Below are 27,499 nucleotides of genomic sequence, written 5' to 3'. Positions count from 1 at the left end.
TTCTGGGGCGACGGCTTCGGAGGCCTGCGTACCCCGCATGATGGACCAGGAGTACACGCCGGAAGATGACCCCGGCTCGTTCCTTGAGCCAGGTTGGGAAGAGGAGGCGCTGGAAGTTGAGGCCTTCCAGGAGCCACCCGGGAGCCTCGCCGACCACGTCGGTGACAACAGCTACAGGGTACCACTAATCTCTCAGGAGCAGGCTTACGCTAACCATGGGTCGCAAGTGAATCAGGTCACAGCGGTGGACGACGGCCGCGGCACGGCAGTCCCCCTTCCACCAGGGGGAGCGCACTGGGGGCTGCAAGGAAGGAGCTGGGAGCAAGGCCCCTCCCCGCGTCGCACGGAGCAAGGCGTCGCCCGGAGGTAGGCCCTCTGCCGGGGAGGCGCTGGCGAGCCTTCCCCCGGCAGAGGGCCCGTGGTCGCTGAGGGCGCCGCTAGCGTCCCCTTTGCCCCTTGGCATCGTCCTGGTTTCCGGACGCCCCAACGGTGGTCGAGGGTGGCGCAAGGCGGGGCCCTCGTCTGGCGATATGAAGCAAGGCTCACGCCTGTGAAGGTCTCCGCTCGTGACACTCTCACGTAATAATGAGTGGGGCTGTACATGCCCTAGAGTCTCCGGAGTGCCGCCCTCGGGCCTCGGTGGCTCCCGCCCACGTCCTAGTGGAAGCACCATGCTCCGCGCTGGCCGTCGACACTGTCCCCCAATGACTATGCTCACGGCCTGTGAAAGCACTTAGCTCCGCGCTGGTGAGAAGACTCGAAGACAAGAAGACTAGCTAGGTGCCGGACGCGGCTATTTGCTTCTGGCCTCTTTTTTGTAGCTCGAATTTGCAGCCTTTCGATCTTGGATTTAAAGTTGCGTTTTGATTTCGTGGGGGGCATCCTTTCTCACTCATATTGACTCCGTGAGTTTCTGGATTCGCGCTTTGTTTTGAGATTTTGCGTCCGTTGTCCCCCCCTCTAAGCGCCTCGCGAGCGGGGGCTGGCAGCGGCGTACGCGCACCATGCGCGCGTCCCGCCCTCACCGGCGCTTGCTTCTCGCGAGGCCCTCTCGGGTTGGTTGGCGGACCCCTCTGGAAACTAAAACTTCACGAGGTTGCAAGGGGGATCCTCCCAGGAGAAATTCGCAGCTGGCAAGTCAGCCCGAAGCCCGACCGGACCAAAGTAAGTCACGACAGTAAGTTACGGCAGCAAACCCGCAAGGGGCTTCCAAGCACAGAAGAGCGTGTTTTTTAACCTGGCCTAAGGAGTAAAACGGTAGTCTATTTTGCATAAGGGGCTCCCCCTCCCCAAAATGCTCTTACAATGTGAAGGGCCGGACCCAAGCTTTCGCATGCAGGTTGAAAGCAAAGGAGCGCAGGCTCAGTCGGACATGGTGCTCACCTCATCTCCCGAACCGCTCCCGGATAGACTGCTGGCGCCTCGCCGGCGTTATCTTCACCGTCATTAACCACGCCGCCCTCGTCTGCCGCGACCACCACCGCATCATCGTCAGAAGCAAAGGCCCTAACCAGAGCATCCACCTTGTCGTCCACCCAGCGCGCTAGGTTGCCCCGCATGGCCTCAGGCACTGGGGCAATAGCGGCGTCAAAGTCAAAGTCAGGCTTGGTGTTCCGGAGATGGCTGAAGACGCGGGAGAATGTGCGCCGAGAAGGCCTCGGCTCTTTTCGTCCACAAGCTCGTGAGCCCTCTCAGCCCGGTTCTCCAGGCGTGTCACAACATCGGTGAAGAAGCGGAGATGGCTGGCGTAATCCTCGGCGTGGGGATGAGGGGCGTGCTCATCGCAGATGGTATCAAGCGCCTGGTTATCCTTCGTCCTGAGGTCCCGAAGCATGGGAGCGTGCTCGCGCAGTAGCGTCTGCCGGCGAAGCGCCTCCTCCCTACTCTGCTGTGCGAAGGACTCGGCGCTGGCAACCCGCTGCTGAAGGGAGAGCAGCTCAGCATGGGCGGAGGCCAGCTCGGCCTGCCGAGGTCAGGGCGGCCGCGGCGGCTTTCTCGTGCTGTTCCGCTCCAGCCAGCCCTGACTTGAGGGCAGTGGTCCTGCCCACAGCTTCGGCTTCCACGAGCGTCAGCTTCAGGTCGTACCTGCCAACAGGGACCGTCCGAGCCTCGGCCACCCAGCGGTCGACCTCCTCCTGGGCCTTGGACTCACGCGCACCGACGACATCCTCTGCTTGGGCGACCTGGCGCTCCCTTGTCTCCAACCGCTCGAGCTCGAGGCTGCGCTCTGTGGCCTCCAGCAACAGTGCTTCCTCACGCCTCAAGATCTCCTCCTCGTCGGACAGTGCGCCCTTCATCGACGCTAAGGCGGCTTTGCGTGCCTCCACCTGCTGCTCCAAGGAGGCGTTCAAGGCCTGGAGCTCCCGCCTGCGCTCCTCGGCGATCGCGTGGCAACGTTCTGCCTCCCTAGTCTCCTCCAAGGCTCAGGCGCTGGCCTCGCACGAGGTTGCCAGGGATGCCTCGGCCTTCGCATTGGCGTGCTCACGCTGAAGGCGCCCAAGGTTGATAGCCACCTTCAGTTGATGCCACTCCTCCATCAGCCGGAGATCCTCGATCTTAAGGCGCGCGTCAACATCCACGAGTTCTCCGCTGAGTCGGCTCATCGTGCCCATTGCCTCCTGAAAGAGCTCATGGCAGACGACACTCCGCTCGTGCGCAAACTTAAGGGCGCGACCGGGTCCGTCCCCCACAGCGGGGGTTGCCGACGGGATCCGAAGCGGCTCACCCCCTTCCAACAGGGGGCAGGGGCTGGCGCTTCCCCGGTCGCCGTCTAGGCCTCAGCAGGGGCCCGGATGGGTTGAGGCCTGTTGCTCGAAGAAGAAGCCAGGATCGAGGTCATCCAGTCACCGTCCATAACTAGAGGAGGAGCCCTTGGCACACTTGCCACACCCCAGGCAAGGCCATGAAGGAGAGATGGCAAGGACGCGGGCTCAAGCCGCCAGGCTGGCGCGCTTGCCTCTCCGGCCGACCTCGCGCCAAGTGCGGCATGCTGGCTTGGGGCGCTCAAGGCTAGCGGGGACTCGAGGCAGGAGGAGGTTGCTTCTCGGGAGATTTCGCCGTCTTAGCAGTAGGGACCCTGAGGAGCCACAGTCAGGAGGGGAAGCATCACTCGATAAATTACAAAGATAAGGTACTCACTCGTCTATGGTGATATACTTCCTCTGCTTCAACGGCCGGAAGGCATCACCGCTGCAGCTTGGAGACCCCTTCCTCTTGCGGAGCGCATCAGAGTCCAGACGGAGCCGACCGAAGCCTTGGACACGGCAACCAGCGCAGGGCGCGGCTGGTGAGGCGCCCAAGGAGACGACCTCGGGAGTGCTGGGCTGAGGGGAGCCCTCGGGCTCCGCCTCATGATGACCTGCTGAGACCTCGGGGGCTTCGGCCTCAGGAGCAGCGGATCACGTCGCCCCCTCAACCGTCACCCCAGGGCAGAGGTCATGGGCTCCCGGGGATGGCGCCTCGAGAGCCTCGAGCGGTGTCGACGCCTCAGCAGTCGTGCCTCTGGCCTCCAGCAGCGCTCGCCCCCCTGCATCCACTCTTGGGGTAAGTTCGGCACTAGCGGCAAGGAGGGGAACCATGGAGACAGGGTTCTTGCGGGGCCCTTCAAGGCCGACTGGATGCAGCCCCCATTCGTCGAAGGGGGGCATCTGCCCCGCGAACTCCACCCTGTTCGAGCAGCAGTACAAAAGACAACCCTCCTGCGGCATATCGGCTGGTGAAGGGTCGTCAGTCAAGACCTCGAGCACTGTTCTTCGCGCCTTGGGTGGAAGCCCCGACTCCTGAAGCCTCATGCGATCCTGGCCGCCGGACAAGGCCCACATTGGCCAGGAATGGCGCTGGAGTGGGGCGACGCGGCGTCGGAGGAACTACTTCATCACCATGGGCGCGGACACGCCGAGATCTTTCAGCCTCTTCAACTGGAGCCAGACGAAGGCAAGGCGGGGGTCAGCGAGCCTCTCGTGGCCCCAGCCGGAGCTGGGGACGGCGGGCGCCAAAGGGGGCGAGAGCAGGGGGCTGAGCACACCGACGTCCACAAACACCCACCATGTCCGAAACCCGCTCGCAGATGGTGGAAGCTCAAAATCAATGCCCGAGCCGGCCGTCGCAGGCACGGCCTGGAAGTTCGAGCATCCCGAGCATTGCCGAGGGCTAGCCAGGTGCAGCGAGAAGAAATGGCGCAGTAGGGCCACGGAAGTGGGAATGCCCACCATGGCCTCGCAGACGAAAGCGAAAACGGCAAGAAGGGAGACCGATTGGGGATCCAGGTGCAGCATATGGATCTGATAGTGGGAGAGCACGACGTTGAAGAAGGCAGAGAAGGGAGGAACCAGGCCAGCCCACATGGCATCAATGAAGAATTGGACCTCGGTGGTTGTCTTGTCGACGGAGGCGCGAGATGCGGGCCAGACCACCGTCCTCCCCCATTCGTTGAAGTCACCGGCGAGCGCTGGGTGGACCTTGTCCATGGCTTCCTGGTTGAGCACCAACGACCGGCCCACGGCAGGTTCAACGGCCGGAGGTGGCCCGGCTGAAGACAGAGACTTCTTCTTCCCCTCCTCCGTTCGCCGTGGCGTCATGGCAACGAGGAGGGCCGAGCTCGGGCCAGATTGGAAGAGGAGGTTATTGTTTCGGGAAGGCGGAAGAGTTGGAGGGGCGCATCACCAGCAATGGGGGAATAACTGTGTAGGTCACGGTAGCCGCCTAGCTAGGCGGACATCAAGGCTGCGTGGGGAAGCGGGGCTGCCCATGTCCCGTCGGCCGCCACGCGTCGACCAAGGCCGCAGGCTGTTGGGGCCCGTGGCGCTCCGCGGTTGCCCCTTGGCTTCGCCTTGAAGCCAAGCCCGAACGCGCCTTGGGCCCGGGGGCTACTGTCGGTGTCCTGGGAACGGGGGTCCCCACACTTGCCTGCCTGCGGCCCACGGCGTGGCTCCACCAGCAGCCCTGTATAGCCCATCTTCATCAGTCAACACTCAAGACCCTCGCGAGGGGCCAAGCCTCGCGAGGCGGACGACGCAAGACCTCCTCGGGGGCAGCCTCACCAGGCTGGCTCGCGAGGGGCGGAGAGATCAAGGCGAGGGATACCTCACGAGGTTTCTGTGACGCAAGCCATGACGTCCAAGGCCAGGCGAGCGCCAGAGCGCGCAACGTACTCGTTTCCTCTTTGGTGCTAAAGAGGCAAGCATAGGCGAGGAGTCCCGAGGCATCAGGCAAAGGTTTCCATATCTGTGCAACAAGACCAAGACCAGCAGGACGGCGGGATGGAGGTCACCGTGGAGCCCAAGACGGCGTCACCACCAGAGCCTTTGGCAGGCGAAGGCCACCTTTAGTTAGGATAACTCGTACTAGTTGTCTCCCTTCGAATTTGGACATTGTTGGATCCCTTCCCGCCTACATTTGGGAAGAGGACCAGGGCCTCTATGAATAAGACTAGCCACCACAGTAGGAGGCAACTAGGGGGAATGGATAGAAGGCCATTCAGATCACCCTCACCCACACAATCTCACCAAGCACAAGAGCACCTCTCCTCAGGAGGCTGTTCTTCCCTTGTAAATGTTCATCCTCAGCCCAAGAGGCAATCCACCACACCACACTGAAGTAATGTATTACACCGCATCGGTGGCCCGAACCAGTATAAACCTTGTGTCTCTTGTTCTGTGAGTTCGACGCGCTGAGCTTTGAGATTGCAGTGAGGGCGTGAGCTAGAAGGGGGAGAGATCTTCGTGTGCACCACAGTGTTCGAACCTCAAGGGTTTTGCCGGAACCCGAAATCCGACAGTATCCATACATGTATCAAGTTTCCGGTTAATACAATTCTAGCATGAATAACAAACATTTATCATGATATAAGGAAATATAAATAAAACCTTTTTATTGCCTCTAGGGCATATTTCCTTCAAAAGCATAGCTCCATAAAGTGAAGTATGGTTAGTACTGTTTTGAAGCACATGTTAGTATAATTAGAAAGCACAGGTTAGTATACTCACAACGGTGAAAACAATTCGTGATTTGGATACACGATTCAATAAGTTCATTTTGAAATAACAAATTTAGAAAAAAAAACACAAACAAAACCACTACATGCCTCCCGTAAGTGGAAAGAAATTTCACCAAAACTCTTAAATTATGATAAGTGTCGCACATGCAATATACCACTTCTCACCACCAAAGGAGGTGAGAGTGGCATTTACAAGGGGTACCCCTTAAAGTGATTTCACTCATACTCGGCCTATTTGCCTAGATAGTCTGACACCTCCCAAACCCGGTCCATATGTGGATGAGTTTTGAGTAGTGTCAGATAGTCCGAGCACGTCCTCCACGGCAGCCCAAATCTCACCCACCTAGGCCTCATCTGCAGCCACACTTCCCCCTTTTTCCCTCTCTCATCTCTCTCGTTTTCGTGAGCAGGACGAGGATGGAGCATGGACAGTGGATCCACAGTGTCGAGGCCCTCGCCCCTCGAGCAAGCGCCCACGGCTAGAGCTCGCGCGCCTACGACCGAGGTCCTCGTGCTCACAATCGGAGCTCGCACATCCGCGTCTGAGGCACTTACAAGCCCTTGTGCCCGAGTCCGCATCCGAGGACGGAGCTGGCTCCCCTGCCGCGCACCTGCATGCTCACATGCCCGCAATATGCGCCCTCCTGGCTGCAGGGGCTACTCCGACACGCGCGTCGTCTGTGCGGTCGTTGTGGCGGTCGTGAGGCTGTTGGTATGACTGCTAGTATCACTTCAATTTTCCCTGGCAATGGTGATAAACTGCATTGGACATGAGCTAAATGAATGGTGCCAGATGTTTACGGCCTTATGTGATGTGTGGTGAGTTCCTCGACATGTCATCAACAAGGCAGTCGCCAATGAGGAGAGGTTTTTGTTGAAGCATGATTCAAATCGATGCAGCAAAATGTGTGTACAGTAAAAACATTTATGAGAAATAATGAAACACACATCGAGAACGGTTGAAACAAAAGTTCCCTAAAAGAAGCAAAAACAAATGTACGTAAGTAAAAAAAGCAACATCAATAGTTGTTCAAGCAAAGAATTGGTACCCAGATCTAGACTTGGTGCATTTTTCCCCTTAGATTGAGGAATGGAATAATTTCTTTGATCTAAAGTCTCTTGACATAGCCCCCCCCCTCAAATTTTTCTGCATGTTATCCTCTCTTTCCGACCCATCTCGAGTCAAGGGGGCACTCGAAGTTCGGAAGTTCCTTTTAGCGTCTGAGCAATATACCGCATGAGGGAAATATCATATGGACTCACACGGAGGTTGCAGACCAACTTCCGAACACATGAGCAAAATAACATCATAACTAGGGTAACTTTTTGGTGTTTTTTCTCACGAAACTGAGTGTCTTTAGGATTTGGCTTGGGCAGAAATCTCCAATTATGTCATTCATTGACACCCCCCTCTTAATAGTATGACTTCCCTATGCTTCAGACATAGAGAAATACTCCATGACATAAATATGTTGTCTTATTTTCCTTGGGGTGAGGGGGATCTCCGTCCACCTTTACTTTATTTTTGTGGGACTGAAAAGTGTTCATACAACTCACGAATGTCATTAGTCCCTCACATTTGTAATCAAAGCAAAAAATCACTGATGAGGACATCCCTAATACAATTACACACATAGCTCTCATGGCTACACATGCTCAAGTTCTAGAAAATATAAGAACCAAACATTAGAGATCACACACATTAAAAAATATCATGTACTTTCATTTCTAAGAATCGTCTCCAGTGCTCATATGAGCATGATGTTGCATAAATTAGACATGTTTGTATTATTCAAGAAAGAAGCACCTATCGTGGATGAGAGCGACAAGCGTGGGAAAACGATCAAGCTTAAAGATGCCAACAAGCATACAAGGAATGAAGACAGAGGTTCAAGTGAAGATTTGGAGAATTCAAAGCCATCACAATGATGCATGAAGACATGGAAAAAATACACAAGATGACACTTCATAATTTGCTCATTACCTCAATTTTGGGCCAGGTCCACATATTGTCTGAGTAAAACACTATAGACATTTTTTGAGTCTATATCAAGGGCGAAAATAGCCACAGGGCTAGATTTGACTACCCCCTCCATGTCGGATCGAACCCTATTCCCATCCTTTAAGGAGGTTTTATTTAGTCAAAAAGTTAGGATTTTTCCACAATTTTCAGGACACAGATTTATATCAAAACTTCATCTTTATTTGTGATATTCATATTGCTATGTTCATAGTTCTTGCTTCAATCACATATAGGAATTAAACCTTCATGGTCGAGGTGATTGTGCCGCTGGCATTGCCTGCAACCTTCGGGAGATTGATCTAGTGATTGGTAAGGCGCACAAGGTGTAGTCGTTTCGTCAAGTTTGATTTCCGCCCAGAATAGAAGAAGTGATTGCGAAGAAAGATCGGGACCCCCCATGTGCTATCACCTACTTAGGGCATCTCCAACGCTGACCCGCAAACCGGACGCCGTATCCATCCGCGGACCGGAGAGGACCAGTACATGGACACTGATGCGGGAGCTGGCCATCCAACCGGAGCAGCAGGCATCCGCCTCTAATAATGATTTTCAAGAAATTAACTCCGCCAAATTAACCTTCCGCCAATAGAAAATCCACCTTCCGCCGAATAGAAATCAACCGCCCGTCATTTGAATCAACCTTCCGCCATTTGAGGTACAATTATAGAAAATAATTACTCCCATAATTTTAGGTGCGTTAGTTAATGAGAGAGTTATTCGTGGACGTGCATGCATTGTTTACATGCATCTATGCCGGATTTCTTTTCGTTAATCCAATGAGTTAATTAATCTGAAGTAACTAACGGAGTAAGAAATCTCCGCTTTTAATGCGGAGTAATTACGCCGGATCGAGGAAGAAATCTGCGCTTTTAATGCGGAGCAATTAACGAACAAGCATAAACTCCTCTCGGCCCAACTCGGACACGGGGTACGTGGTGGTTTTTGATTGGCCATGTGGATGTCCAGACTCCAGCAAAGCCCCCCTTTATTTGTCTGGGTTTCCAGGAAAAAGTGCGTCCGGACCTATTGCCGAACCGGTGCAGGACCGTGTTGGATGGATGGCAAAACACGTTCGAACCGCCTGGCTCGGATGGATGCGGGTGGTTTGAGAGTCCGCTTTGAAGATACCCCTAAAGTCACAAATGCCCTTTCGGAAGCATCAAGAACCATCTTCCATAGGAACAAGGGATCTATGTTGCTGCTACTAGGTGGACCGACACCGCGGTTGGGGAAGGTTAGAGAAGAATGATGCCACTAATGTTAGGGATAAAATCCATGAGTTTGGAGGAAACCATTCATACGTATTGTTTGGGATGCTAGTGTAGTCATAGTTATTGCCTCAAACATGCACTGTTACTAGCAAGACAACTAAGAGACAATGGCAACTTTAGCATAGTTTGAAGAACACATTTTCAAACACCCCAACTAGATGGAATATGGAGTCGTTTTTTTTATCTGGAAACCGTAGAACAATCGTTCTACGGTGTTATATTAAGTCAAACAAAAAGTACAAGTACAAGCCTCCAGGAGGCCAAAGCAAGGAAACAAAAGAAATCAATGTACACCTTTTCTAGGAATAGAATCAATCATATTACAGATTACTGATCCAGAACTTGAAACTGTGAATGTGCTTTTCCTTAATCTTGAATTGAAGTAGATTCATGTCTTGTTTAAGGAAATATCTTCAACTTTGAAGTGTCTGTTGCAAACCTATGGAGTCGTAGACACGTCGGCACAGCTGCTAGGAAGGAGAAGCATCGATTGGTACTCAAAATGGATCTCACTAATTTCAGAAAGACATGGAAGATCATGGCAATTTTATGTAATGTCAAGGATGAATTTGAGGAACCAAATAGAAAAGTAATTACTACTCCATCTGTTCCTAAATATTTGTCTTTTTTAGAAATTTCAAATGAACTATACATACGGATGTATATAGACATATTTTAGAGTGTAGATTCACTTATTTTGCTCCATACGTAGTTACTTGTTGAAATCTCTAGAAAGACAAATATTTAGGAACAGAGGGAGTACTATTTAGTGAAAGCCCAAATCAATGGTCACGAACAAGATCGAGGGAAACATTCATGCGGAAAACCGATAGGAAGAGCTCTCCACGAGTCTATTATGTGGTTGTAGAGCTAGTAGTCCCTCCGTCCAAGAGCATAGGTCTAGTAAAAATCAGACTTTCCAAGAGTATTAGGCACGACACATATGGTAAACAATTTAAACTATATAAAAAAGAGTATTAGTTGCGGTGGTAATTAATGTCCAGCGTAAGCGTAGCGCACATATCCCCTCGTTCGGCTTTCCCATACATCCCCTTCTTAATTTTTCTGGATCCCCTTCCCACGCATGCACATCTCAAGCCTTCCATTCCCATGCATACATGCCTATTACAATTGCCTTTTTTTAAGGCAATTGATAGGCTTATTTTCACAATTTCAAACATAATGTCGATATATGACATCACAACGCGTCTTATTTGCGGTGCAGCTCCTACAAAATTTGACAATAAAGATCATGGTATATGCACCAGGAAAAGCTTATGTTCAAGGAAAAGTCTTCGATTCATCCGGCTGATTATAACGCACGCGTCCGGCGCACCGACCGATCAGCCGCATGATTCGGTAGTGCTACTGCGCGTGACATGTTTTTCTTTTTCACGTGCGTGGTCCCTTGGGCATAGCTAGTTTAACGACAATGCTTGGTTTGGTTTTCAACAGGTGGATCTCTTGCGCGTCCGCCTCCTCCTCTTTAGGACACGTGTCTTGCATGGGTTCCTCCAGTACTATTTCTCATGGTTTTGTGCGATCCCTGTTTTCTGCAACATCATCTGTATTGCAATAATTTCTTCCGCAACAACACCTATGTTAGTACAAAAATGAAGACAAACAATTTTTTCCAACTTCACCAGTGGAAGTTTGCCTGTGCCAGACCGTGCCACCCATGTTGCACACAGGTAAAGACGGATTTTTTTTTTGCAAAACCATCTATGTTGCAAAAATCCCTTCCGCAACAACACCCATGTTGTAGAAGTTTGTACGTAACATGCTCTTTTGTTTCAAAAGTTTTTATGTAACATAATCTTTCTTTCCGAAAAAATTCCGCAACATGCTCTTTATTGCAAAAGTTTTTCTGCAACATAAACTCTACTGCAAAGTTATTCTGCAACAAAGCGCTTGTTTCTGCAACTCGACCGTTGTTTTAGGAATTAATGGGTCGGGGGAGGCGACCGAGCCGCACGCCAGAAGTAGATCGGACGGCTGCGCGCGTACATCAAATGGCCGTCGAGGTGGCGGATGTTTCATACGGATCAGCCGGCGGACGCGTAGCGTTATGTTCAACTGGCGGATCTTTCTGCACGTGTCGATCACCCGCCTCTTTCCATAGCCCAGATTTGCAACCGAGGTGTTGTTGCAATCTTCTCCCACCGCAACAACTAGTTTGTTGCAAGATCTAGGATCCCCACAGCAGTGACTGAGAGACACGCCACCAGATGCGTTGGTGTCGTCGCCAGTGAGCAAGCTCTCATGTTCCCTTTCCTTGGTCATTGGCCTTCCTCCTTCTCCTCCTCCTTCCCCCCTTAGTCATCGGCCCGCCCCTCTCCCTTCCTCCCTTTCCTCGGTCCTTTGTCGCCTCTGCCACCATGGCGCCGCTGCGGAGCTCCCAAGCTCGGCATGGCCGCCGCCGATCTCCTTCATGACAGCCCCGACCATCACCGGCTACCTCCGCAACCATGGTGCCGATGCGAAGCTCCCATGCTTGGCATGGCCACCGCCGACCTCCTCCACGCCGGCCCCGACCATCACCAACCACCTCCGCAACCATGGTGCCGATGCAAAGCTCCCATGCTTGGCATGGCCACCGCTGACCTCCTCCACGCCGGCCCCGACCATCACCAACCTACGTCACTGAGACCATCCGGGTGTTGCATTTTTTCTGGAACATCATTGATGTTACGAAGGTGCGGGTCTGCAAGCTCGTCAGATTGCAACATCTCCGACATTTCTGAAACATTGCCGGTGCTGTGGAGGTGCAGGAGCTGCGAGCTCCCCGGTTTGTAACGTCTCGATGTTTCCTGAAACATCACCGGGCCTGCAAGCCCACCGGATTGCAACATCGCTTGTGTTACTGAAACATAGTCTATGTTGCAATTTTGATGTTTTTGAAACAAAGCTTCTGTTGCAAGATCGGACGGCTCGCTACCTGGCAGATCTTTTAAAAAGATCAGCTGGCGAACGCGTAGAACGGCTAGACGAAATGAGTAATATTTCTCAACTCAGCCAGAACGAAAGAGCATCAGTTCAAACTACAAACTCCAAAAAGAAAAATCCAAAATAAGCAAAGCTCTCTCCGACAGTCCGACTTGATCACGTCGCCATCCACCGATCCACGGCCATACGATATACGTGCCCAGTTCCTTGCCCGGCTGCCTCCCCTCGACGGCCATCCCAAGCGGCAACGGTAACCCAAGAATTTAAACGGCGGCTCGTACGCTCCGAGCCTCGCGCCTCCGCTGCCCACCACAGCTCGGCTCGGCTTCGCTTCCGCGGAACGAAAGCGAGAGGAGGGGCCCGGGCGGCGCGTCATCGGGCGGCCTGCCGCTGCCTCCATGAGGAAAAACGATTCAAGATGCAAAGTGGGTGCCGGCCGGCGCTTCCCCCCTGTTGCGCCGCTTGGAGCCTCCGAGTCTAATCTCCAAGTCAATGTTGAAGCAATTTGGATCAGCGGTGCAGATCCGAGCCCTGTTTTGCGAGTCAGACGATCCTTCGTGACTTGCTCACCTTTTTCATGAACCCAAACTGAACTACTACCTTCATCTCAAAATGTAAGATGTTTAGTTTAGCCTATAAAAATATACTATTACATTTTAAGACGCAGGTGTACGTGCGTGTATGACTCCTGCCACGTCCCACAAACTAACAGTGTGCTGTATTTCCTCACAACGGAAAATAAAACAGCGTGCTACAAGCCTACGACCATGATGTTGTTTCCTATGAAATCGTTTTGTTAGCATAGCACCACGCCACAAAAGTGCACTGGCCGGTCTCCATCCTTTTTGTTCTCATTAATTTCCGGCGTTAGGTGCAAATCCTGGGGTCCATTCCATCCGAAACTCGGAGCGTGTAGTATGGAGTCCCAAGTTGCTGTCAGGAAATGAATTTAAGCGGAGGAGCAAATCTGCTAATGCGAGGCCGAAAGAGAGTATCTTGGCAAAGGTGTCGTTAATTTCGCGATCTGTACTTTACCCAATCCTCTTTTGTTTTCTTATTATGCGATTGTTCGTTAGTTTGAAAAGAAACGGGTCTTCTAACCTCTTCGTCGATTCATACACGCAGCCTTCTACAGCTCGATTTCGCAAGTCCGCCCCCTAAACGCCCGCGGGCGTGTCCGCGCGACTTCGCGGACAGCGTCCGTCGGCCCATTATATATTACGTCACACATTCACATACTTTAAATATCGATTCCCAAATCCATGCAATCGATGCACGTCGATCATACACGATACAAATTATTCAAATTCAATAGTTCGAAACAAAGCAAAGCAAATCATAATTCAACAAACCAAGTATGCCAAAATGAAATCAATGTCCGAGTGTGACAGATGGCTCGCTTGTGGGATCACTGGTCGAACGCCATCCATGCCGCCTGCTCCGAGACCAGGCAGACTGCGTCCTGCTTGTCCTGCCCCGCCTACATCCGAGTTGCCTACTCCGCCTGCATCCTAGTCACATGATTCGTTGCCACTGTCGCCCTCGCCGCCTCGTACTCCCTACGGTCGTTGATCCCCTTCTTCTTATCTGCAAGCCACTTCTTTGCATACTCATCCAAGAGGGTTTCGTCCGCCAACATGATCTTCACATCCTCCGCGTCCCATGCGAGTTGCAACCTCTCCTTCTCAAGCTCAATCTCTTCAAATGTCGTGGCCTTCTCGAGTTCCCATTTGATCGCCACCTCTTACTTCTTCAACTCGATCTTCTCCCTCTCAATTTCCAACTTCTTCTCCGCCCTTTTCCGGTCCCACTCCATCCTCTCCTTTTGTGCATCCAACATAAGCGTGTACCTCTCATCATTTTTGTTCTCCCTTGCCGAAAAAATGGCCGTCCATGTGGACGAGATTTTTGTAGCCGCGGCATCACAGGAGGCCTTTGCTTTCTCCCACTTGTTTCCCATGACTTGTCGTTATCCTTTGACACGGTGGCTCTTACATTCATGACGACAACATCGTCCTCTTCATTGTCCAACCAATTGATTGGTGGGATCTTGAGCCATCATTTCTCTTCTTGTCAGCCTTGAGATCGGCCACAAGTTTTTCCCACTTTGGCTTGCCATTCAATATGATCCAACAAAGGCTAAAAGAAAACGGCTTCTTCTCCACCTCGTGATACAAAGTGGCCGCCACCGCCGTCTAGCAAACAACATATGTATGAGCATGAGAATGCAAACACAAGAAGCATATGCAAATGATGACAAGATGAAGCAATTGAGCTTACTTGAGTTGCCACTTCCATCCCACTTTGAGGGCGTCTGGTCACTTTTGAGTAGTAGCCTACGTACTTGTTCACTTCCCCTTGAATGATCCCCCATCGATGTTGGAGATATGCCATTGCGGGTGGTCACGATAGGATGCGGCTCCACATACTCCTTTTGTCCGTGATGCACCTTCCAAATCTTCTCCCAATACTTGTTTCCCTTTTGCTCGGTGCTGCATATTGGATCCATTGTTGTGGCCAACCAAGTTTTGACGAACAAGATGTCCTCAAATCTTGAGAATGTCGGACCTCTTGCCTTTGCCGTCTTGCTCTTCTTCTTCTTGTTGCTCGGATTGGGATTGGATGTTGTCCCAACTTCAAATGTGGTGCCCTCCAATTCATACTCCATTTTGGTCAGATCTTCATTGTCATTAATCATGTTCAACAAGAACACCTCCTATATGATCATGGTTTGCAAGCATTCATGATGTGCGGAATGAACTAGTGGTCTATGCAAAACATTGAACATGTCGTATGTAACTTTGGTCAAACATGAGCAAACAAAACAGATCGACTCTTATTCTGTCATTCCGTCGAACATGTCGAGTGCAGCCCGGGCGCCGCCGGTGCCCGTGCTCATCCACACCCGAACGAGCTGCTGCGAGTCACATGCGTCGGCCGCCGACACCTGCGTGGGCGGAAAGCTCTCCGGAATGGCCCAGCCGACCGTCGAATCCTCCTCTATCCCAACGTGGTCGGACGGCGTAATCCGCTGAAGGAAATATGCCCTAGAGGCAATAATAAAGTTATTATTAATTTCCTTATATCATGATAAATGTTTATTATTCATGCTAGAATGGTATTAACCGGAAACATGATACTTGTGTGAATACATAGACAAACAGAGTGTCACTAGTATGCCTCTACTTGACTAGCTCGTTGATCAAAGATGGTTATGTTTCCTAGCCATAGACATGAGTTGTCATTTGATTAACGGGATCACATCATTAGGAGAATGACGTGATTGACTTGACCCATTCCGTTAGCTTAGCACTTGATCGTTTAGTATTCTGCTATTGCTTTCTTCATGACTTATACATGTTCCTATGACTATGAGATTATGCAACTCCCGTTTACCGGAGGAACACTTTGTGTGCTACCAAACGTCACAACGTAACTGGGTGATTATAAAGGTGCTCTACAGGTGTCTCCAAAGGTACTTGTTGGGTTGGCGTATTTCGAGATTAGGATTTGTCACTCCGATTGTCGGAGAGGTATCTCTGGGCCCACTCGGTAATGCACATCACTATAAGCCTTGCAAGCATTGTAACTAATGAGTTAGTTGCGGGATGATGTATTACGGAACGAGTAAAGAGACTTGCCGGTAACGAGATTGAACTAGGTATTGAGATACCGACGATCGAATCTCGGGCAAGTAACATACCGATGACAAAGGGAACAACGTATGTTGTTATGCGGTTTGACCGATAAAGATCTTCGTAGAATATGTAGGAGCCAATATGAGCATCCAGGTTCCGCTATTGGTTATTGACCGGAGACGTGTCTCGGTCATGTCTACATAGTTCTCGAACCCGTAGGGTCCGCACGCTTAAAGTTAGATGACGATCGGTATTATGAGTTTTGTGTTTTGATGTACCGAAGATAGTTTGGAGTCCCGGATATGATCACGGACATGACTAGGAGTCTCGAAATGGTCGAGACATAAAGATCGATATATTGGACGACTATGTTCGGACACCGGAATGGTTTCGGGGAGTTTCAGACATATACCGGAGTACCGGGGGGTTACCGGAACCCCCCGGGGAGTTTAATGGGCCAAGATGGGCCTTAGTGGAGAAGAGGAGGGGCGGCTAGGGCTGGCCGCGCCCCCTCCCCCTCTAGTCCGAATTGGACAAGGAGGGGGGGCGGCGCCCCCTTTCCTTCCCCCTCTCTCCTTCCCTCCCTTTCGCCCTCCTACTCCAACTAGGAAAAGAGGGAGTCTTACTCCCGGTGGGAGTAGGACTCCTCCCTGGCGCGCCCTCCTCCTGGACGACGGCCTCCTCCCCCTGATCCTTTATATACGGGGGCAGGGGGGCACCTTTAGACACACAAGTTGATCTGTTGATCTATTCCAGCCGTGTGCGGTGCCCCCCTCCACCATATTCCACCTCGATCATATCATAGCGGTGCTTAGGCGAAGCCCTGCGTCGGTAGCAACATCATCACCATCACCACGCCGTCGTGCTGACGAAACTCTCCCGTGAAGCTCTGCTGGATCGGAGTTCGCGGGACGTCATCGAGCTGAACGTGTGCTGAACTCGGAGGTGCCGTACGTTCGGTACTTGGATCGGTCGGATCGTGAAGACGTACGACTACATCAACCGCGTTGTGCTAACGCTTCCGCTTTTAGTCTACGAGGGTACGTGGACAACACTCTCCCCTCTCGTTGCTATGCATCACCATGATCCTGTGTGTGCGTAGGAAAATTTTGAAATTACTACGTTCCCCAACAGTGGCATCCGAGCCTGGTTTTATGCGTAGATGTTATATGCACGAGTAGAACACAAGTGAGTTGTGGGCAATACAAGTCATACTGCTTACGAGCATGTCACACTTTGGTTCGGCGATATTGTTGGATGAAGCGGCCCGGACCGACATTACGCGTATGCTTACGCGAGACTGGTTCTACCGACGTGCTTTGCACACAGGTGACTGACGGGTGTCAGTTTCTCCAACTTTAGTTGAACTGAGTGTGGCTACGCCCGGTCCTTGAGAAGGTTAAAACAACACTAACTTGACGAACTATCGTTGTGGTTTTAATGCGTAGGTAAGAACGGTTCTTGCTCAGCCCGTAGCAGCCACGTAAAACTTGCAACAACAAAGTAGAGGACGTCTAACTTGTTTTTGTAGGGCATGTTGTGATGTGATATGGTCAAGACATGATGCTATATTTTATTGTATGAGATGATCATGTTTTGTAACCGAGTTATCGGCAACTGGCAGGAGCCATATGGTTGTCGCTTTATTGTATGCAATGCAATCGCCCTGTAATGCTTTACTTTATCACTAAGCGGTAGCGATAGTTGTAGAAGCATAAGTTGGCGAGACGACAATGATGCTACGATGGAGATCAAGGTGTCGCGCCGGTGACGATGGTGATCATGACGGTGCTTCGGAGATGGAGATCACAAGCACAAGATGATGATGGCCATATGATATCACTTATATTGATTGCATGTGATGTTTATCTTTTATGCATCTTATCTTGCTTTGATTGACGGTAGCATTATAAGATGATCTTTCACTAAAATTTCAAGATAAAAGTGTTCTCCCTGAGTATGCACCATTGCGAAAGTTCTTCGTGCTGAGACACCACACGATGATCGGGTGTGATAAGCTCTACGTTCAAATACAACGGGTGCAAAACAGTTGCACACGCAGAATACTCAGGTTAAACTTGACGAGCCTAGCATATGCAGATATGGCCTCGGAACACTGAGACCGAAAGGTCGAGCATGAATCATATAGTAGATATGATCAACATAGTGATGTTCACCATTGAAAACTACTCCATCTCATGTGATGATCGGACATGGTTTAGTTGATTTGGATCACGTGATCACTTAGATGATTAGAGGGATGTCTATCTAAGTGGGAGTTCTTAAGTAATATGATTAATTGAACTTAAATTTATCATGAACTTAGTACCTGATAGTATTTTGCTTGTCTATGTTGATTGTAGATAGATGGCCCGTGCTGTTGTTCCGTTGAATTTTAATGCGTTCCTTGAGAAAGCAAAATTGAAAGATGATGGTAGCAATTACATGGACTGGGTCCGTAACTTGAGGATTATCCTCATTGCTGCACAGAAGAATTACGTCCTGGAAGCACCGCTAGGTGCCAGACCTACTGCAGGAGCAACACCAGATGTTATGAACGTCTGGCAGAGCAAAGCTGATGACTACTCGATTGTTCAGTGTGCCATGCTTTACGGCTTAGAACCGGGACTTCAACGAAGTTTTGAACGTCATGGAGCATATGAGATGTTCCAGGAGTTGAAGTTAATATTTCAAGAAAATGCCCGGATTGAGAGATATGAAGTCTCCAATAAGTTCTACAGCTGCAAGATTGTCACGCCCAAGATGCGACCCTATCCTAAAGGAACACGAAGGTCCCACCAAGGATAGAAGCGCATCTTGAAGACGCTTTTGCAAGGTGGATATCATTACATCAACATTACATAATATTTGGGGATACATACAAGGCATACAAATGCCGCAAGAATACATCAATACAACATACATAAGATCAACATCCGACTACGGATGAAACATAAACAGAAACTCAACGACAACCACCCTGCTAGCCCAGGCTGCCGACCTGGAACCTATCCCCTGATCGAAGAAGAAGCAGAAGAAGAACTCCAAACAAGTAAACATCGCTCTCGCGTCAAGATCATCGCACAACCTTACCTGCAACTGGTGATGTAGTAATCTGTGACCACGAGGACTCAGCAATCCCATTACCATGGGTATCAAGACTAGCAAAGCTTAATGGGAAAGGAAGGGGTAAAATGGTGAGGTTGCAGCAGCGTCTAAGCAAAGTATGGTGGCTAACTTACGCAAATGAGAGCGAGAAGAGAAGCAAAGGAACGGTCGTGAAACTAGCAATGATCAAGAAGTGATCCTGAACTCCTACTTACGGCAAACATAACCCAGAAACCGTGTTCACTTCCGGGACTCCGCCGAGAAGAGACCATCACGGCTACACACACGGTTGATGCGTTTTAATTAAGTCCAGTGTCAAGTTTTCTACAGCCGGATATTAACAAATTCCCATCTGCCACATAACCGCGGGCACGGCTTCCGAAGATAATACCCTGCAGGGGTGTCCCAACTTAGCCCATTATAAGCTCTCACGGTCAACGAAGGATATTCCTTCTCCCGGGAAGACCCGATCAGTCTCGGAATCCCGGTTACAAGACATTTCGACAATGGTAAAACAAGACCAGCAAAGCCGCTCGATGCGCCGACATCCCGATAGGAGCTGCACATATCTCGTTCTCAGGGCAACACCGGATGAGACATCCTACGAGTAAAACCAGACCTCGAGTTTCCACGAGGTGGCCCCGCAGTCTACTCAGTTCGGACCAACACTTAGAGAAGCACTGGCCCGGGGGGGGGGGTAAAATAAGATGACCCTCGAGAGAGCGACTCCCTAGGGAAAAGAAATAGGCTGAGCAAATGGTAAAACCAAGGTTGGGCCTTGCTGGAAGAGTTTTATTCAAGGCGAACTGTCAAGGGGGTCCCATAAATCACCCAACCGTGTAAGGAACGCAAAATCCGGGAACATAACACCGGTATGACGGAAACTAGGGCGGCAAGAGTGGAACAAAACACCAGACATAAGGCCGAGCCTTCCACCCTTTACCAAGTATATAGATGCATTAATAATATAAGAGATATTGTGATATCCTAACATAAGCATAATCCAACATGGAGCAATCTTCATCTTCACCTGCAGCTAGCAACGCTATCAGAGGGGCTGAGCAAAGCGGTAACATAGCCAAACAATGGTTTGCTAGGAAGGGTGACAAAGGTTAGAGGTTCATGGCAAAATGGGAGGCTTGAGGAACAAGTGAATAGGTAGCGCAGCAAAGCGATAGAACGAAGCAACTAGCATAGCAATGATAGTAATGAGATCCAAGGTGACGGTCATCTTGCCTGAAATCCCGCTAGAAAGAAGAACGAATCCATGAAGAAGATGAAGCCACGAAGACGAACGAATCCTCACGATCGCAACGACACGGAAACTATCGAGAAGAAGCACACCACATGGTAAACACACCACACAAGAACAAGGCATGATGCACAACCAAGAATGATGCAAGACAAGGCTATATGAAGGTACTCGTGACGAGGGATGATGCATACAAGATCAACACACCAAGGCAAGTTTAAATGAGGCCGGAAACAACATATAACAAATCCGGTAAGTCCTCATATGCAAATTTCGAAATTGGTCCAGAACTGAATAAACCTTATGTTCAAGTTGTTAAACAGCAAGTTAAAGAGCACCATGATAATCTACACGAAATTCTAGTCAAGTTACATATAAAGTTCATTAGATTCGGAGTTACGGCCTAGAAGATATGAGCAACACAAGATAAGCATGGCATTGATGAAAAATGCAAACAAACGTCAAGCAAACACCTCAAAACAAGGATGCAACATGATAATATGAAACTACATGCAAAACTAAGCAAGTTTCATATAGAGCATGCTCAAAACGGAGCAACGGTGCAACACATACACTCCAAACAAGACATAGCAACAATCTGTCCAAAACAGCAACTATGCATCTAGCAAACATCAAAACAATATGCTACAGCAACTCAACATGCAAACAAAAGGCATGGGCATGATTTACAGGTAAAGCACAACAAAACATGAACACTGAGCTATCTCCAGAAATCACTAGAACATGCTCAAAAGGACATGACAATATTGCAAATAATAACAGGTTCGCAAACTTGGCAGAATTACTGGACATGACAGAAACAGCATCAGGTTGCAATGTTCAGAGCACGAAATCAACATGCTACAGGAACTTAACATAGCAAAGAAAGGCATGACATGAATCTACTCAATGCATATGGCAAAAGTCCCTTACTGACCATAAGACAAAAAGGACCAGAAGATATGGTGGCAAGCACGTAAACATAGCAAGTTTCGTTAACAGGTTTCAGACTTAGCAGAAAACAGAGCATGGCAGAAATAATAATATGTAGGCCTCTTTGTGAGCTTGATGCACCCACTACAGAGCAATGCATGACAAAACAAGCATACCTACAGCAAGATGGCATGTTTATGAAGCGAACCATGGCAAGAACACAAGCATAGCATGTATGGATCAACTACAATAAGCTTGGCAAAAATGAATATCATGTTAAGAATCTTCCAGAAATATTTTATAGCAAAAGTAGAGCAAGATTGAGTCATGCTATGGCACTCCATAATTGCAAACAATTGCAGAAATGGATCAATTACAACTATATCTACAAAACATACTTACTGAATATCTCCAAAATATGCATGGATCTCTCGGTAGCATCAAGTTTACAAGGCAACAAAATAACAGCAGACAAGTCCCTGAAATCAGAAACATTACGGAGCCTACTTTTCATGCTTGTGCTAGTCACCACAGAGATCACAAAAATACATAGACTACACCACTGGAAAGATAGCATGACATACTTCAAAACACATGTAGAGCTCATACTCATAAGATGCACATATTAAATGCAACAAAAATAACAAATCACCAAGTTCTGATAAGAACCAGCAGACAACAGCAACTAGCACTCTTGCAACGATGATTTGGGAATCAAGATGGACTCAAATGAACATGGTGTAATTAAACAAAATGTAGAGCATCACGAGGCGAACAATTTAGCATATTACACGCGTGAAACGGAGCTATATGCATGAAGTTATGATGCAGAGAACATGGCATGATACTGTAGAATACTGGGACAGAAATATTTCGACCTCGAGGGGGGGGGGGGACGAAGTCAACGCGGGGTCGTCTAGATCGGGCTCGGGGCTCGGGCTGGACTCGCCGGAGAGAGGCCAGAGCAGAGGGAGGCGCTGGGGGGGGCGGCGCCGGCCGGGGACGGTGGGGCCGCAGTGGGAGGTCGCCGGCGGGCGGCGCGCGACGCCGGAGGAGCTCGGGCCCGGCGGGTGGAGGCGACGCCGGCGAGGGCCCGCGATGGCGGCGGCGGCGGATGGCGCGGTGGCTCCGGTCGCCGGCGGGAGGTGTAGGGCGGCGAGGCGGCGGGGAGCCGCGGCGGCGCGGGAGGCGTCGGGCGCGGGGCGTCTCGGGCCCGCGCGGGCCCCGGATGGGCTCCGCGGGCCGCGGCGGCGGTGGGACGGCGGCGGACAGGTGTCGCGCCCGGATTCGTCGCAGGGGCGGTGGCGGACATGTCCGGTGGGAGGAGAAGCGTCCGGCGGCGCGAGGGGAAGGAGGCTAGGGTTCATCTGCGCGAAAATCTCGGGAGAGACACCTATATATAGGTAGAGGGAGCTAGGAGAGTCCAATGAGGAGCGGTTTTCGCCCACGCGATCATGATCGAACGACCGAGAGCATGGCGGAGACTCAAAGGGGTTTTGGGGCTGTTTGAAGGGGGGTTTTGCTGCAACACACAAACGGACTTCGCGGATGCCCGGTTAACCGTTGGAGTACCAAACGACCTCCAAATGGAACGAAACTTGACCGGTGGTCTCCGGGTGGTATACTAGGGCCACTTGACAAGCCTCGGTCCATTTCGAGAAAGTTTGACACCCGCACACGAAAGAAAACAAGAGGGGTGCACCGGAGGAGATAGGAGCGCCGGATTGCAAAACGGACAACGGGGAAAATGCTCGGATGCTCGAGACGAACATGTATGCGAATGCGATGCACATGATGACATGGTATGAAATGCAGATGATGACATGGCAAAATGCAACACGCAAGCAAATGACATGGCAACGACAGCGAATAACTGGGTGACACCTGGCGCATCGGATCCGGGGCGTTACAAAGATGGAGGAGAATAGTTCTGTCAGTGAACATATACTCAGAATGTCTGGGTATAACAATCACTTGATTCAACTGGGAGTTAATCTTCCGGATGATAGTGTCATTGACAGAATTCTTCAATCACTGCCACCAAGCTACAAGAGCTTTGTGATGAACTATAATATGCAAGGGATGGATAAAACAATTCCCGAGCTCTTCGCAATGCTAAAGCCTGCGGAGGTAGAAATCAAGAAGGTGCATCAAGTGTTGATGGTCAACAAGACCACCGGTTTCAAGAAAAAGGGCAAAGGGAAGAAGAAGGGGAACTTCAAGAAGAACAGCAAACAAGTTGCTGCTCAAGAGAAGAAACCCAAGTCTGGACCTAAGCCTGAGACTGAGTGCTTCTACTGCAAGCAGACTGGTCACTAGAAGCGGAACTGCCCCAAGTATTTGGCGGATAAGAAGGATGGCAAGGTGAACAAAGGTATATGTGATATACATGTTATTGATGTGTACCTTACTAATGCTCGCAGTAGTACCTAGGTATTTGATACTGGTTCTGTTGCTAATATTTGCAACTCGAAACAAAGACTACGGATTAAGCGAAGATTGGCTAAGGACGAGGTGACGATGCGCCTGGGAAATGGTTCCAAAGTCGATGTGATCGCGGTCGGCACGCTACCTCTACATCTACCTTCGGGATTAGTTTTAGACCTAAATAATTGTTATTTGGTGCCAGCGTTGAGCATGAACATTATATCTGGATCTTGTTTGATGCGAGACGGTTATTCATTTAAATCAGAGAATAATGGTTGTTCTATTTATATGAGTAATATCTTTTATGGTCATGCACCCTTGAAGAGTGGTCTATTTTTGTTGAATCTCGATAGTAGTGATACACATATTCATAATATTGAAGCCAAAAGATGCAGAGTTGATAATGACAGTGCAACTTATTTGTGGCACTACCGTTTAGGTCATATTGGTGTAAAGCGCATGAAGAAACTCCATACTGATGGACTTTTGGAATCACATTATGAATCACTTGGTACTTGCGAACCATGCCTCATGGGCAAGATGACTAAAACGCCGTTCTCCGGAACAATGGAGCGAGCAACAGATTTGTTAGAGATCATGCATACTGATGTATGTGGTCCAATGAATGTTGAGGCTCGCGGCGGGTATCGTTATTTTCTCACCTTCACAGATGATTTGAGCAGATATGGTTATATCTACTTAATGAAACATAAGTCTGAAACATTTGAAAAGTTCAAAGAATTTCAGAGTGAAGTGGAAATCATAATAACAAGAGAATAAAGTTTCTACGATCTGATCGTGGAGGAGAATATTTGAGTTACGCGTTTGGTCTACATTTGAAACAATGCGGAATAGTTTCGCAACTCACGCCACCCAGACACCACAGCGTAATGGTGTGTCCAAACGTCGTAATCGTACTTTACTAGATATGATGCGATCTATGATGTCTCTTACTGATTTACCGCTATCCTTTTGGGGTTATGCTTTAGAGACAGCTGCATTCACGTTAAATAGGGCACCATCGAAATCCGTTGAGACGACGCCTTATGAACTGTGGTTTCGCAAGAAACCAAAGTTGTCGTTTCTTAAAGTTTGGGGCTGCGATGCTTATGTGAAAAAGCTTCAACCTGATAAGCTCGAACCCAAATCGAAGAAATGTGTCTTCATAGGATACCCAAAGAAAACTGTTGGGTACACCTTCTATCACAGATCTGAAGGCAAGACTTTTGTTGCTAAATTTGGATCCTTTCTAGAGAAGGAGTTTCTCTCGAAAGAAGTGAGTGGGAGGAAAGTAGAACTTGATGAGGTAACTGTACCTGCTCCCTTATTGGAAAGTAGTTCATCACAGAAACCGGTTCCTGTGACACCTACACCAATTAGTGAGGAAGCTAATGATGATGATCATGAAACTTCAGATCAAGTTGCTACTGAACCTCGTAGGTCAACCAGAGTAAGATCCGCACCAGAGTGGTACGGTAATCCTGTTCTGGAGGTTATGTTACTAGACCATGACGAACCTACGAACTATGAAGAAGCGATGGTGAGCCCAAATTCCACGAAATGGCTTGAGGCCATGAAATCTGAGATGGGATCCATGTATGAGAACAAAGTGTGGACTTTGGTTGACTTGCCCGATGATAGGCAAGCCATTGAGAATAAATGGATTTTCAAGAAGAAGACTGACGCTGAAGGTAATGTTATTGTCTATAAAGCTCGACTTGTTGCAAAAGGTTTTCGACAAGTTCAAGGGAATTGACTACGATGAGACATTCTCACCCGTAGCGATGCTTAAGTCTGTCCGAATCATGTTAGCAATTGCCGCATTTTATGATTATGAAATTTGGCAAATGGATGTCAAAACTGCAGTCCTGAATGGATTTCTGAAAGAAGAGTTGTATATGATGCAACCGGAAGGTTTTGTCGATCCAAAAGGAGCTAACAAAGTGTGCAAGCTCCAGCGATCCATTTATGGACTGGTGCAAGCCTCTCGGAGTTGGAATAAACGTTTTGATAGTATGATCAAAGCATATGGTTTTATACAGACTTTTGGAGAAGCCTGTATTTACATGAAAGTGAGTGGGAGCTCTGTAGCATTTCTGATATTATATGTAGATGACATATTGCTGATTAGAAATGATATAGAATTTCTGGATAGCATAAAAGGATACTTGAATAAGAGTTTTTCAATGAAAGACCTCGGTGAAGCTGCTTACATATTAGGCATCAAGATCTATAGAGATAGATCAAGACGCTTGATAGGACTTTCACAAAGTACATACCTTGACAAAGTTTTGAAGAAGTTCAAAATGGATCAAGCAAAGAAAGGGTTCTTGCCTGTGTTACAAGGTGTGAAGTTGAGTAAGACTCAATGCCCGACCACTGCAGAAGATAGAGAGAAGATGAAAGATGTTCCCTATGCTTCAGCCATAGGCTCTATCATGTATGCAATGCTGTGTACCAGACCTGATGTGTGCCTTGCTATAAGTTTAGTAGGGAGGTACCAAAGTAATCCAGGAGTGGATCACTGGACATCGATCAAGAACATCCTGAAATACCTGAAAAGGACTAAGGATATGTTTCTCGTTTATGGAGGTGACAAAGAGCTAGTCGTAAATGGTTACGTCGATGCAAGCTTTGACACTGATCCAGACGATTCTAAATCGCAAACCGGATACGTGTTTACATTGAACGGTGGAGCTGTCAGTTGGTGCAGTTCTAAACAAAGCGTTGTGGCGGGATCTACGTGTGAAGCGGAGTACATAGCTGCTTCGGAAGCAGCAAATGAAGGAGTCTAGATGAAGGAGTTCATATCCGATCTAGGTGTCATACCTAGTGCATCGGGTCCAATGAAAATCTTCTGTGACAATACTGGTGCAATTGCCTTGGCAAAGGAATCCAGATTTTACAAGAGAACCAAGCACATCAAGAGACGCTTCAACTCCATCCGGGATCAAGTCCAGGTGGGAGACATAGAAATTTGCAAGATACATACGGATCTGAATGTTGTAGACCCGTTGACTAAGCCTCTTCCACGAGCAAAACATGATCAGCACCAAGGCTCCATGGGTGTTAGAATCATTACCGTGTAATCTAGATTATTGACTCTAGTGCAAGTGGGAGACTGAAGGAAATATGCCCTAGAGGCAATAATAAAGTTATTATTTATTTCCTTATATCATGATAAATGTTTATTATTCATGCTAGAATGGTATTAACCGGAAACATGATACTTGTGTGAATACATAGACAAACAGAGTGTCACTAGTATGCCTCTACTTGACTAGCTCGTTGATCAAAGATGGTTATGTTTCCTAGCCATAGACATGAATTGTCATTTGATTAACGGGATCACATCATTAGGAGAATGATGTGATTGACTTGACCCATTCCGTTAGCTTAGCACTTGATCGTTTAGTATTCTGCTATTGCTTTCTTCATGACTTATACATGTTCCTATGACTATGAGATTATGCAACTCCCGTTTACCGGGGGAACACTTTGTGTGCTACTAAACGTCACAACGTAACTGGGTGATTATAAAGGTGCTCTACAGGTGTCTCCAAAGGTACTTGTTGGGTCGGCGTATTTTGAGATTAGGATTTGTCACTCCGATTGTCGGAGAGGTATCTATGGGCCCACTCGGTAATGCACATCACTATAAGCCTTGCAAGCATAGTAACTAATGAGTTAGTTGCGGGATGATTTATTACGGAACGAGTAAAGAGACTTGCCGGTAACGAGATTGAACTAGGTATTGAGATACCGACGATCGAATCTCGGGCAAGTAACATACCGATGACAAAGGGAACAACGTATGTTGTTATGCGGTTTGACCGATAAAGATCTTCGTAGAATATGTAGGAGCCAATATGAGCATCCGGGTTCCGCTATTGGTTATTGACCGGA

The sequence above is a fragment of the Triticum aestivum genome, chromosome 4D, assembly GCF_018294505.1.
Source record: "Triticum aestivum cultivar Chinese Spring chromosome 4D, IWGSC CS RefSeq v2.1, whole genome shotgun sequence".
NCBI classification, from domain to species: domain Eukaryota; kingdom Viridiplantae; phylum Streptophyta; class Magnoliopsida; order Poales; family Poaceae; genus Triticum; species Triticum aestivum.
Note: the sequence above shows the minus strand (reverse complement) of the source record.